This window comes from Nipponia nippon, unplaced genomic scaffold, assembly GCF_047370975.1.
Source record: "Nipponia nippon isolate SJK-2023a ecotype South Korea unplaced genomic scaffold, ASM4737097v1 scaffold_3, whole genome shotgun sequence".
Classification (NCBI taxonomy): Eukaryota; Metazoa; Chordata; class Aves; order Pelecaniformes; family Threskiornithidae; genus Nipponia; species Nipponia nippon.
In genome coordinates, this window is record NW_028262347.1 from 98,149,855 (window position 1) to 98,162,882 (window position 13,028).

Consider the following 13,028-nt stretch of genomic DNA (forward strand, 5'->3'; position numbering starts at 1 on the left):
TTCTTTGTGATCCTGCCGTTTATATTCCCCATTCTCTTTCTAGATAGGAATTGAATTTTTGGATGGAAACTTTTATCAGAAAATTGCTTGGCAAGGGTCAAAATAAAATGGTAGATTCCAATTTACCTATTCCTTTGCTGTTATATTATGTACAGAAGACATAAGTTGTTCAAATGTTATTTATAGGAATTCCCATTTTTTCAGGATTTGATGTGCATAGACCCAGTGCACTAGTCGCTTTCTACAGCTTTATATGAATTCTTATGTTGGATAAGGGACCAGAGGGTAAACAGTTCTTAGCTCAGTGCTTTCTTAAGGTGCAAAGCAGCCTGTAGGTAACTTGGAAATGTAGTTCAAAGCAAAGATGACTTCTGCTTGGGTGTCTAAGCCTGGAGGGAGATTAAGGCAGCTTAAAATCATTTTTGCCTTGTCCTTCTGAACTTTAACCTTTTTTGGAATACAGCAAGCTAGAGCCTGGAACAGGAAGAGAACAGAGAAGAGACTATTTTGTTTTTACTGCACATGATGTGATTTCAGAAGCGTTAATACAGTTTAATCTCTGCATAAAATCTAAAGTCGTATATTGAAAAAAAAATGCAATGACCTAATTTAATTTAAGCTACAGCTTGCATTCCCTTGTGAATATATTTCTGTGGAATGAAGAAGATGGAATTCAGAGGCAGGTGATGCAAAATGTTGCTGAAAACAAGATGCTAAATACTGACAGAAGATTTATGAAATTGTCGTTTTTCCTTTCTTCAGAATAGGAGCAGACTTATTTAGGCTGCTATCAGACCCCACGTACAGATCCTCCAAAGAATGTGCTGATAGTAATGTGCCCATTCACAGCTGTTCTCATTCCAGCAGGACTGGAGCATAAGGGTGAAAACAGATATGAAGCCCAGAATAGGACAAAATGAATCAGATTAACTATCAGTCTGCTCACAAGGATGGAAACTCAGCTCTGCAATGTGGGAAGCTTTTCTCCTAGAAGGAGATATCCATGTTGCAGCAAGCACATTTTAATGTTATCTTTTAACAGAATAGGCTTTATTAAGTCTGCAGCTCCCTTTCCTATGATGGATGATTTTCCTTCATAGTCTAAAGGAACTAATTTATCTTTTTGTAAGCAAAAGCTTTATACCGTAATTTGCTAATGGTAATGAGAGTTGGATTAATTAGTCTGGATTAAATGTAAAATTGAATTCCTCTGAACTTTGCTAATACAGTTTACTCATATTTGAAGTCAGCTATTAATTGCTTGACTTCTGTGAAGTTTTTCCTGTACTTAGGTTAGATAAAGACCAGTGTTGTCTGTTGACTACAGCTAGAAAAGAGAGTCTAATCCTGTTATTTGCTGATAAGGACCAATCTACCTTTTAAAATATCTTACCAGTATACTTGTTTGATGTTTTTTTTTACTTCTGTTTGTTTTCTGGCACTACCATTATAAACCCCCATACAGTCTTTGTGCTTTATACTTGTGTATTTGTTTCAGTCCATATGATGGAAGAAGCTATTCTAGTATAAACATTTATATAGGTATTATTGGGCTAATAATAGTGGAAGAAAGGCAAGGTAGAGTAACGTCATTTAATCGAGGTGTCAAGAGTGTAGCGAACTTTTTAAGAAACAGAATGATTCACAGAATTTGAGAGCTCTCAAATGTATATCCAACTTAAATGCTGTGGGTCTCCCTGTTAACCTGCACCTTGTAGAATCATTATCATAAACCAAAATCAGAGGTCAGAATTTAACTTGGATCAGAGGTCAGAATTGTTGTCATTTGTACTACGTTTTATTTGAAATAAGTTACTCTAGAAGATGCTACATCATGAGAAATTACGTTCACTAGGGCCTGTGTGGAGATGCCGAGCACTTCCATTTTATCTTTAGTTGCAGGGCGCCCAAAAATCAATGGCCATTTTGAAAAAAATTGAGACGACCATTTCCTTAGGTTAGTCCTTTGGCTATATGGACATGAATTAATTGAGGGGGAGGTTAAAAAAAAAGTGATAATGTTAAACCATTTTATTATTAATACTAAGCATGTTTGTATTATCACCTGAAAGTAAATCTGCAGGCAAACAGTCAAGTAATGTATTAAGTAGAGAAGGTTGCCATTTGCTTCTTGTTGGTGAATCTTATTTGAGTTGTTATCTATTACAAAGGCTGTATTGATGTCTCTACTGACACAGAAGTACATACTTCATTAAAAATCAAAAGTCTTCACCATCGTTTTGCATCTGGCATAATTTAAAATTTCAGTGTATTTTAAACAATGATGTGAATCTGGGGTTTGATTTAGAAAAAAACATTAATATTTTGGAATGTCATACCAAAGTTATCTGAATAATCTTACCTTCTCTAAGGAGTATTTGGAAGATTTAGGAAATTAGAAAAATTTAGAAATTTTGCCACTTTCTGCATGTAGTCATTCATGGATCTCAACAGAAGTTGCTGTTATAAAGGATTTTCTTTTTTCCGTAGTCTTGGGAAAGTTAAGTGGGAAAAACATGTGATTTTAGTTTGATGCAAGAACGCATTGGTGTTTGAGTTCAGCAAATTGTATTCTGGACAAAATAAATTATTTTACTCAGTGGTTTCTTTATAACTTAGATGTAGTCTAGCAGATTCCAGATAAAGAAATTAGCTTTTTTTCTGGGGGAGGAGGAGGAAGTTTGTCTGAATTTGATCAGTATCTTGGTTAGTCTGTTTTTCTTAATGAACTGAATTATATTTTCAGCTCTACAATGGGGCTGATTGTTGTTGTTTTGTTTCAAAAAAAAATTTGAAGCAAAACATTTTTTGGTGCACCGAGGAAGTAGTCTTCCAAGGATCTCAATTTTGTTCTCACTGAAATTGCGGAAAAAGCTGTGGTTGAAATCATCAGAGGATTGAGCTCTCTACTAACATGAGCATGAGTTCTACCTCTGAGAAGCTGTCTCCTATTTATTAAACTTTTAATATACTTAATATTAAAACATGAGAGAATTGATTGATTCAAACTACATGTAGGGAAAGATACTGCAAAAGAAAACAGAGATTAATTGTTGCGGGGAGGGTGGGAGAGAGAGGAAACATTCAGATAATAAATAATTCCCGTTGCAGCAAAGGGGCACTGCAGCTCCCCTTTGCTCAGTTTCAAGTCACATTCCTGGGAGTGTGTTGGGCTTCTCCAATCATTCTGCTTCATTTCTACTCCACCTCCTGAATGTACTTTCTTCCAGAAATGACTGGCTGCATGCAGACACACCTGTATTTGGTTCGTTATTATCTTAAGCAATTGTGGTTTTGCCACTGATGTGTTTAGAAGATAAGTTTAAAAAATGCTATTTATTTAGCCACTAGTTGTAACCCTGGAAACAGGATCTGTTGTTTGTTTCATTGTAAACCTAGCTGCACTGAAAAGTTACCCTTAGGCACTGACAGCTGAAAATTTCTAGGGCTGGGACTGCTGTGAAGTTCTGAGGCAGCTGTTCTTCAACATTTTTTCAGTGGGCATATGTATCTATCTAAGTGGAGCCTATAGCAAAAATGCACCACTATTTTGTTTCTCACTTCAGCTTGTGTTAAGTGTTATTGTATTTGCTTGTATTTTAAAACTATTTAGTCAGATTTCTTGGCAAGAACTATGATCAGTCATTCCTCTGAAACACTAACTATTTTCTTGTTTCAATAGATCATGTTTTTATAGACACTGATCTCTTAATATCTTTAGTATAAATGTTTTCACCACTGCTCAGACATAGGCCACTGTTAACTCAAACACATATTCCCATTACCCTTCTTATGTGACTTTTCTAGCCTTTTTTTTAAAAAAACCCTATTACTAGGAAACTCAGCATAATTACATGATGTATGAATCTGTTTTAGAATTTGCCCAAGCTTTGCTTGGCATAAAAAATCAGGAGAATAGCCAGACCTATATATTTCTATATACTTGGCCTCACTCTTGACATAGACTACTGTAAAGGCAGGTTTCCTTTTTTTGCTGCAGTTCCTTCAAATGTCTCTTGAGCAGCTACAACCGTCTCACTATTCTGTGACTATAGGAAAGTTGCTAATTTTGTGTGGTAAGCTCTTGCAGCTGGGAGCAATACACCAATATTTTTCACACTTCTTTAAATCAAAGGACCATCTAACCTTTAAAAAAAGATCCATTGACTATTCTGTGTTTTGCTTGGTTTGGTAGGATAAGTAAATACCTAGTATTAATTAAAATAAAATTTTATTGCTTACAGTATTTCAATGTTGTAAACACTGTAAAAATGAAACCTGCAGCTTTGAATAGGTTCAAATGTTTGTGAATTCAAAATCTGGAAATGAATTTTGTATTCTAGTTTTCTGTCTGTATAGAGAATATTTTAGTTTCTAAGGAGATCAGGTCTGTGCTTACTGAATTTACTGGCAGGACTCCCGCTTGAGTCCTGGCAAAACATTCATGCCAGCTGCATGGGAATGTCTGTATGTGTCTTAAAAATAATTACACATTGCAATCGCTTTGTTGACCTTGCTTCTAAAGACTTACAGAATCCCAATGACATATTTTATGGTACTGCAGAGGTGGAGAGGTAACAAAATAGAACTCATCACTGAAAACCTCCAAATGCCCTGTTCTCTGACTGTTGCTGTTGGGATGCTAAGCCATTGGTAGCAACTGGGAAGTGGTTAATAATAAACTGCAGTGTAGACTTACCATTAGTTTTCTCGTTAGCCAGGATTTCTAAAGACACAGAAAAGAGGATGTCTTAGAGGAGTTGGTTTATGATGAGTGCCAATTTCGATACTAATTTTCAAAAGCAGAAGATGTGATCTTCTTTCACTTCATTGTCTATACCTGCTAATATGTACAGGTCAAATGCTTTTTCTTTCAAGATTTGATAGGAATAGCTGATAGGTTTTGGTTATAGCATGTCTGCTCTGTTCTCTATTTTCTGGTTGACTTAGCTAACTGTTGAGAGGCCAAAAGCAACACTGGTGTTTAATTACAAGCAACGTGGATTGTGGACATAGGAAGGGAGCACTAGCAGGAACCCTGTAAGTGGTCAACCTCAGAAAGAGGAAACAGTCCTCTGCCTAGGAAACAGAATCAATGATTGATGTGAATTTAGGAAATTAAGGCACTCCTTAAATCTATTAGTGGGAAAAGCTGGAAGGCAGAAAAAGAACCAAGGGATAAGAAAATACTGGAGTGGAAGAAGAAAGAGATATACTGTAAGAGCAGCTCCTGCACATGTTTAGCTATGAGCTACTACCCGTGGCTATCCTATGTACCCATGTAGGTTAGGGCTTACGATGGTAAAGAGAATAATTGGTAGTTCTGTCCTTCTCCTTCCCTGCCTAGTAGAGCTGCAGGCTTCAGTTTCCCTTTACAGGACTAAAACTGGGTCCGCTTCCTTGAGAAGATCTAGTGTTGCTGGTCCGTTTCCTGGAGTACTGTGGTTTTTGTGATAAGCATAACTTGAATACTCTGCATTGCAGAAATGAAAAAAAATATCGATCTTACTCCTTAAGAACCAAATTTTGAATTTTATAGTCTTAATTCACCTTGCAAACACTGACAGCGGATCGTATTCAGGAGGGTTTTTAGTTAGTTACCAGTACAACAGGTAGGGTGTGACGTTCTTAGTCCTGACATTTCTCTTTGCTAAAAGTGTTGTTGTTGCTAAGGGTCAAAATGATATTATTACACCTCACAAGTCCCACTTTAGTTCTTAGCTAGACCTAGTGCCATTCGGCAGAAGGGTAAAAATTTGCCCTCACAGAAAAAAACATAGTTGTTACATGTGAACTTCTAGCAGAAGCGCTTGGGTTGGTTTAGCATTCTTTGGTGTTTTTTCTGTATTTTCCAATAGAGAGTGAGTAGGCTGTCAGTCACAAAAACATGGGGAATAAGAAACCACCAGGTGCATATGTCTTTATTACTAAAAATTTTGGAAGGCTCATTAAAAGATTCTCTGTTTTCTATTTTTAAACTTTGATAATCCTGCATGTGACTTTTAAAAAATTGCTTTTTAAAAGGATATTACTTGCATTTCACTCTTACGATAAGCACTTTGTTGCAAAAAAATTGGCATAGATAACATGACTCAGTTGTGCACATAGCCCAGTATATATGAAAGTTTATAAGAATAATTGTAACAAGTTCCATGATACTATCTTGAAAGTTTAGAGCCTAATTATTCTAATCGCCTTCAAGTCATCTATCTCATTTCAAACTATCATCACAATTAGGTGCTTTCAAGCATCCTGTGATGTCAAAAGACTTGTTTAGAGATGGAGAAAGTAAAAAGAAAACTTCCTTAAGCTGTAAAAAAAGTATGTGGACAAATATATATATATTTATGCATACGAAAAAAATGTTTGCAGAGACCTCTTAACCCTTATTGTTCCTTTCTAGTTGGTTATGAACCAATTCTTAGCCTAATAATTTTAATAATTTTTGGGAAATAAAGCCAAAACAAAGATGGTGGGGGCAGGGGGTGTAGCGATATCCTGCACTGCACATCTTGTGAGTTTTTGCTCACATTCCCCAGAGTTTCCTCTGAACACAAAGTTTCAAAACTAATTAAGAAAATTGCAAGGCAGCATTTCTGGAATGCTGTTTACAATGTCAATACCACACAGTAATAGATGTTGGGCTCTTACTTGCCTGGTCTTAAGGAACCAAACTTATTTATTTACAAATCTGGGAAAAATCCTGAGACTTTTAGTGTGTTTCATGGCAAAGGACTTGGAAAAAAAAAAAGTATTATAATGAAACTGAGATTGCGACTATGTCTATAAGCCTGAAGATCTTTTGGTAAGATTGAAATTTTCTATTCCATATTCCATCTATGAATGGGAATCTGTAGAAATGTTTGTGTGCTCTGGTTACTGTATGCATTTTTGTCTAGTACCATTTATACACTTGTGTTGGTTGATGCTACATACCCTTCATCCATTATCTAATGTCCCCTGTTTAGACAGATATCTAAGAATATTTTTGGCTTTTGTTTTATTTCAGACTTGTTTATCTGAAACTGCTAAATGACTAGTTGTAGTGAAATCTTTCAGACATAGATGAAAGATAATGATGTTTGCTGTTTGCTAATGTATTTGCCCAGGTGAAGTATGTGAAATTGCTACTTGAATGGCAGCCTTCCCTGGCTGAACCAACTGTGGTAACAAGGTCAGGTCAGGGGATTTCTGAAAGATGTGACCAATCAGGTTATTTAGTTAGCAGTTTCCTGCAGACCTGAGAGCACCAGTCGTGTATTTCAGCTCTGTAGTAATGATGGTGGAAGCATTTCTGGAAAGGCTGTGAATAACCTGTGGATAGGAACCATGACTAAAAAATATTGCTGGATGTATGTTGTATCTTTTTCTCCAGACAGCCATACAAGCCTAATTCTGGAGCTCACAGCATTGTGCAGTCATTTTCAGTTGTGCAAAATGAATGTAAAATTCTGCTACGCATTATTACTAGATTAGTCCTGAGTGTGTAAGTAGGTGTGTTTGCCTGTATCAAGCAGTTAAACTATGTAAATATTTTCATTGCGAGCATAAAAGAGGTGCATCTGCAAATATTGGTTCTTGTTTCACATACACTATGCATATAGAGTAGACTTATATGAAGGTTTTTGATCACTATATGTTTCAGAAAAGTAATTAGAGTCCTATACCACATGAAAGAAAAGTCTCTTCTGGCATTATATATCTAGAAAAAGTCAGAAGTGTCTCAATTTAACCTAATGTTCCTTGTCAGGAAGCCAGAATTTACGAATTCCACAACTGTTCTTGCAGATAGGTCCTGAAACCTGACTTCATGTACTAGAGTCAATATTTGTTTCAAAGTCCAAAGACCACCTGTACTGTAAACATCTATGAAACACTGCAGCAAAAACTCTTGGGTAATGGCTGTTTAAATGTATCAATCAGTCTGTTTCCTAAGGTACTGAGGAAATCCTAATAGTTTACGTAAATACACTAGTAATGTCACAAGACATGTGAAAGCAGAAGATCGTACAGATCCCAAGCTGCTGGAAGACAGCTGAAGTTCCCTAGCCAAATTGTTTTTGAGATTTAGATCTATGGCTGTAATGGGGTTTAGTCTGGACAGGTGATCAGACCTGTCATTAACAGCAAGGAGTCCTAACTATTCCCCCAGAAAGGAACTGTGGCTGTGTGTGTATCTGATGTGTGGTCGCACCCCATGCAATTGAAATTAAGGGTTGTGCTTTGTTACGTGTCAGATGACAACCTTTCCCTAGCCAAACAACTGACTGTAGCAACTGGAAAAAACATCCAGGGAAAATACATAGGTGGCTTTCTGTAAGGTTAAAGGGAGGCCATTTCTAATTGAAGACTTTTCCATTCCTGTCCAAGGCATAGCTTTAACAATGAATGGGTTCATTTATTAAATTTAGCATAATAGCTTATGAGCAAAATGCTAAATCTGTAAGTTATACACCGTTACATTTGCAAACTGAAAAAACTTTTTGCTGTGTGAGGCAAAGATGGCATAGGTCTCCGTTCTTTCTCATCTACCCCCTCATCATTTATGGAGGACCCAGAGAATTTGTGATTCTGTTGTAATAGGGCTCCACGTAAGGACATAACACAAACAAATGCTTGTACATTGCTCTGTAGAGCTTATAACTTCAACAGGAAAAACTGCCAAAGACTAAAGGCAGAACTAATTATATACCAGTATGGTTTAATGCTGTTTAACTGAAGCAATAAAAAACAATCAGTGTAAGGGAAACCTTAAACTTTAACTAATCTTGCTATTCTTCCACCATTTCTGGTACAACAATGCTAATTTATGAAGACTGATTAGAAAACAGAGACTTTTTTATTTATCATTATTACGCAGGAAACTGAGGTGTCTGTCTATGAGGTGTTACAAATGCCTGTGTTTGTAAACGGGTGTTTAGTTTAGAGAGCCTTGAGGAATGATCTCAGGGTTGAGATATAAACAGGACTTTTATTAAGTGAATAAACAGAAAATTAAGTTGTATTCAATTCTGCCTAGTGTCCCAGTTCTGAGGAAATAAGGCTCCCAGTGAAATTAGTACCAAGACTACAGCTGACTTTAATGAAAGCAGAATTTAGCCTCAACGTAGCTTTAATTATTTCCTAAGAAGCAACTCAAAGTTGCTGCTTCATGTATAAGGCCCTGGCACGTGTTACTTCATGACACAGCCATGAGCAACCTGTTCAAGTTGGTCCTGCTTTGAGCAGAGTGTTGGACTAGAGACCGTCCAGCCTCAAACATTCTATGATTCTGTGATGTGACAGAATAGAGAATTCGAGGTCAAACAGATGCAAAGAGGACAAGCACTTGGGAGAGGAGCAAAATTAATTATTTTCTTTGATGTTAGTGATGGAAGAACCTGGAAAGGCTTCTTAGGGAGTGGAAGGGAAGGCAGATGGGAGACACAGCGGAGGATCTCTCTAAAGCTGAAGTTAACTGTGGAATAAGTTACATAGAATGCACACCAAGAAATTGCTGTGAGTAGAATTGGTATTCACTCAAAAAGTTGTAAGAAAACTTAAGAATGAAAGAGCTGAATTGTTTATGGTAGTGTGCAGAGGTTGCAGGAGATCCCATACTCCAGAGAAGGAGAAAGGTGATACGAAAGAACAAATGCTAGGTGATGAGCACCCATCTCAGAATACGTACCGCCTCCTCTTGTACAGTCACAACTGGTTTTTTTTCTGCCCCACAATATTTATTTTACCCTGAATGGGGGCCAGTGAAATTTTACACCTGCACCTCTGAGAGGCCTTGAGCCGCTCTCATTTTCAGATAATGATAGAGGTGAGAGTTCTGAAGCAGGTGTGAGTTCTGTGTGGAGTTCCTGATGTTCAAGCCCTATTGCTCTGATAAGGCTTGTCATTCTTCATGCAAAAGAAATATATCCAGCTAAACAAATCTTTCTGATGTTAAATTTAAAAACAAAACAAAACAAAACATCCACCTCCCCCAAACCAAAATGTACCCTCTAAATCAAATCTTTTCACCAACAAACCAAAAAGCCCTCAAAGATACCCCTGTGAAGCTTCCATAATTTAGTGCTTATTTCCAATAGGAAAAAAGATGAACTGCAGTAACTTCTTGAAAATACGCTATTTGTGTTATACGAACTACTCCTAGTAAATAGCACAAATGAAACTACTATTAAAGTTGTTTTTGTAAACACCTGGAAAACTGTTTTATTTCCACAGGCATAAATTAGGAGTAAATTCCTTGCATGATTTTGTGAAGTGAGAATAAAATAGCAAGATAAGAAACTTAAACTGTTAGCCTGTTAAACAGTTAACTTTAGTAAAATAAAGTCTTATTTGATGATAAAGTCAAGAGAACAAAACAGAAGTATTCAGGAAAACACTTTCCTATCTGTTATTTGTATGCATGAAGTATTATTTCTGTATATTGTTAAGCATGTTTGGGTCCTTTAATGATAGTGGAATTGTAGTTTTAAGTTATTGTTAAGTGTGTGCTCTCTACAAATCAAGTCATTGTCCTTTGCATTTGAAAGTTATGGTGAGAGAGACAAATTACATAGCTTAAGCAATGGTTTTCTCATGAGTGATTCTAGTCATGTAGAAGTTCTTCAGAGTTCTTGATACGATTTCCCCCTCACTCAAAAGAAGTCACCTAAAAGTTACTATGGTGGTGAAACAGCATGAGTGAATGAGTCTAAACCTGTACTGCTTCCAGTGAAAACATGATTCTTCTGCAGCTTGAAGTGAGGATTACCAGGTCTTAAGGATACCTATTTTCTTCCTTCCCCTTCTGCTGTGATAGTTGGAAGTGTTTTGTCTGTAAGCTATTAGCTCAAATTCGTTTTCTCATTTCTACAGATATCATTCATCCATGTAGGCTCCATTTTCAGTGGTTTATAACATAAATGGGACATCAGTAGAGCCAGGTAGGGAGAGGGAAAGGAGTAAGTAAAAGGGGAAAAAAAAGAAGAAAGGGAAATGTGTTTTAACTGAAAGGATGTAAGCAAGACAAAATGAGGGAAGGGGAGTAGAGGAGAAAAGCAGATAAGGGTAGGAAAGGAGAAGGTAAGCAAGTAAAATGATCTGATGAGAATATGTCATGAGAGGTCTAGGGTCAAGACAATTTATCAGTCATACCTGTCTAAAGAATCAGCAGCATCAATAGCAATCATTCATAAAATTCTTTTCTCAGTTAAATCTTGTTCACTTCATAATTTTCAGGGCTTTCTCAAGGCTGCAGTAAAACTATGCCTTCCGACAGCTGTTAAGTGTTATATGAACTAGAAGGGGGGTAGTTTTGCACAACTGCTATGAGTAAAAGTAGCAAAAACATGGGATGGTGCCAAATATGAAGACTCTTACAGTTAAGAGAAAGATTCACATTGCTATTACAGTGTTTGGGATTGACATTATAGTCAATATGAATAAATACTTATAGCAATACAGAAGGACAGTGTTATTTTTACATCGTGATTTTCCTGTCTGTAGCCTCATTTCAAAGCACAGGAGTCATACTAATTGAGAGGATTTTGCCATTAGGTATCGTCTGAGTAAAGGTTATAGAATATACTCAAAAGATACTTAATACAATGATGGGCAGTATAGGAATTATAATGAGATTTGCAAAGAAACTGATTTTCTTAGGGCTCAGTCCCACAAAGCTGTGGGGTACAGCAATAAAGTTAATAGAAAATTTGGAAGCATGTTACATTGATTGATCAATAAAATGGAATACGGAAAAACGCTGATATCAATCACTATTTTACTATAATCCTCTTTTTTTTTTTTTTTTTTTTTTTAATTGCATAGGCAGAAGATCTGTGCCAAAAAGACATGATGGCAGAGCACTATCTTACCTTTTTACAAATATTTAACAAGTCAAATTGTCTGGGAAGAGAAGCTAAATTAAACATTACCTAACCCTACAGTGGTTTAGATTTGGTCACAGATGTCCTAGAAGAGAACATGCTGAGATGCTTCATGGCCATAAAGCAAATGTGTTGCTCTTGATAGTAAAACCACACCTGCAAGCAGTTCAACTGGAGCTTTTACAGAAGTTATGTGAAATGCAGCTGCGTAGCATTTCTAGAATGCTATTAGCAGAGAGACTATTTTAATGAAGGGTGACCCTTGAAAGGTCTCAAGGACCAATGCATTTAACTAGCCAGAACTGAGTCCAAAAAGAGGAACTGTAAAAGCAAAATAAACAATGGGCCTGCAAACTCATTACTCATGTATGTCAAATTACTTGCACTCTTCAGCATTTTAAGAGCTTGTGGGTTTTTATTTTTATATAGGATAAGAGGATTATTTGAGAGGCCTGTTTCTGCATTCTGCTTAACTGTTACCTAAAAAAAAAGAACGCTGATTCCCAAACTACAATTTCTGTCCTTCAGTGGCACTGAAAACCAACAAAAAGCAAAACCAGAAGCAAGAGAGAGTGGAACTCACAGACTGACAATATTCAATCTTGTCTGCTTTTGCTGGAGGATCGTTTGTAGAATTAGAATGAAAACTCTTATGTGTACAAAAAGAGTTTTTGTCAGAGGTGTCTCACCCATTCCCATCGTGTCTTCCTGTGCTTCCATAGAGAAGAAACCCACATTTGCATTTAAGAATGAATGGTTATCACTGGTGTTATTTTACTTTAAAAGTTAATATAATTTTTGAATGTTACCCATTAACTAGGGTTAATATTATTAGTTACTCTTTGGTCTTCTATTTTTTTACAAATTCTGTTTTTCTAGGTGGTGTTAATGCATAATTGATTCAGGCTGAGATAGAATCTTCATGTCAGTGGGCTGATGATAGTTTACTCCAGAGAAAGCTATGCCTCATAACATGTATCTGATGTGTGAATTCTGCATTTTTAATTGCAAACAGTGCTTTTCATTCCGTGAAATGAATTCCGTACAACAGAAAAACAAGAGAATGTCTTTGAAATGAACAATTCCATGTAAATGATAATTAGAGAGGGGTCAATGCTACAGCAGGTTACTGGTGAATATTCACAGGCATTGGTTGTTGTTTTC

At 36.5% G+C, this 13,028-nt stretch overlaps 1 protein-coding gene across 1 annotated transcript in view; it reads left to right on the top strand.

Annotated features, from left to right (window-relative positions):
* Window positions 1–13,028, top strand: part of DYDC1 (DPY30 domain containing 1) — a 32,628-nt gene that overhangs the window by 9,609 nt on the left and 9,991 nt on the right. The gene's annotated exons all lie outside the window — the stretch shown is intronic.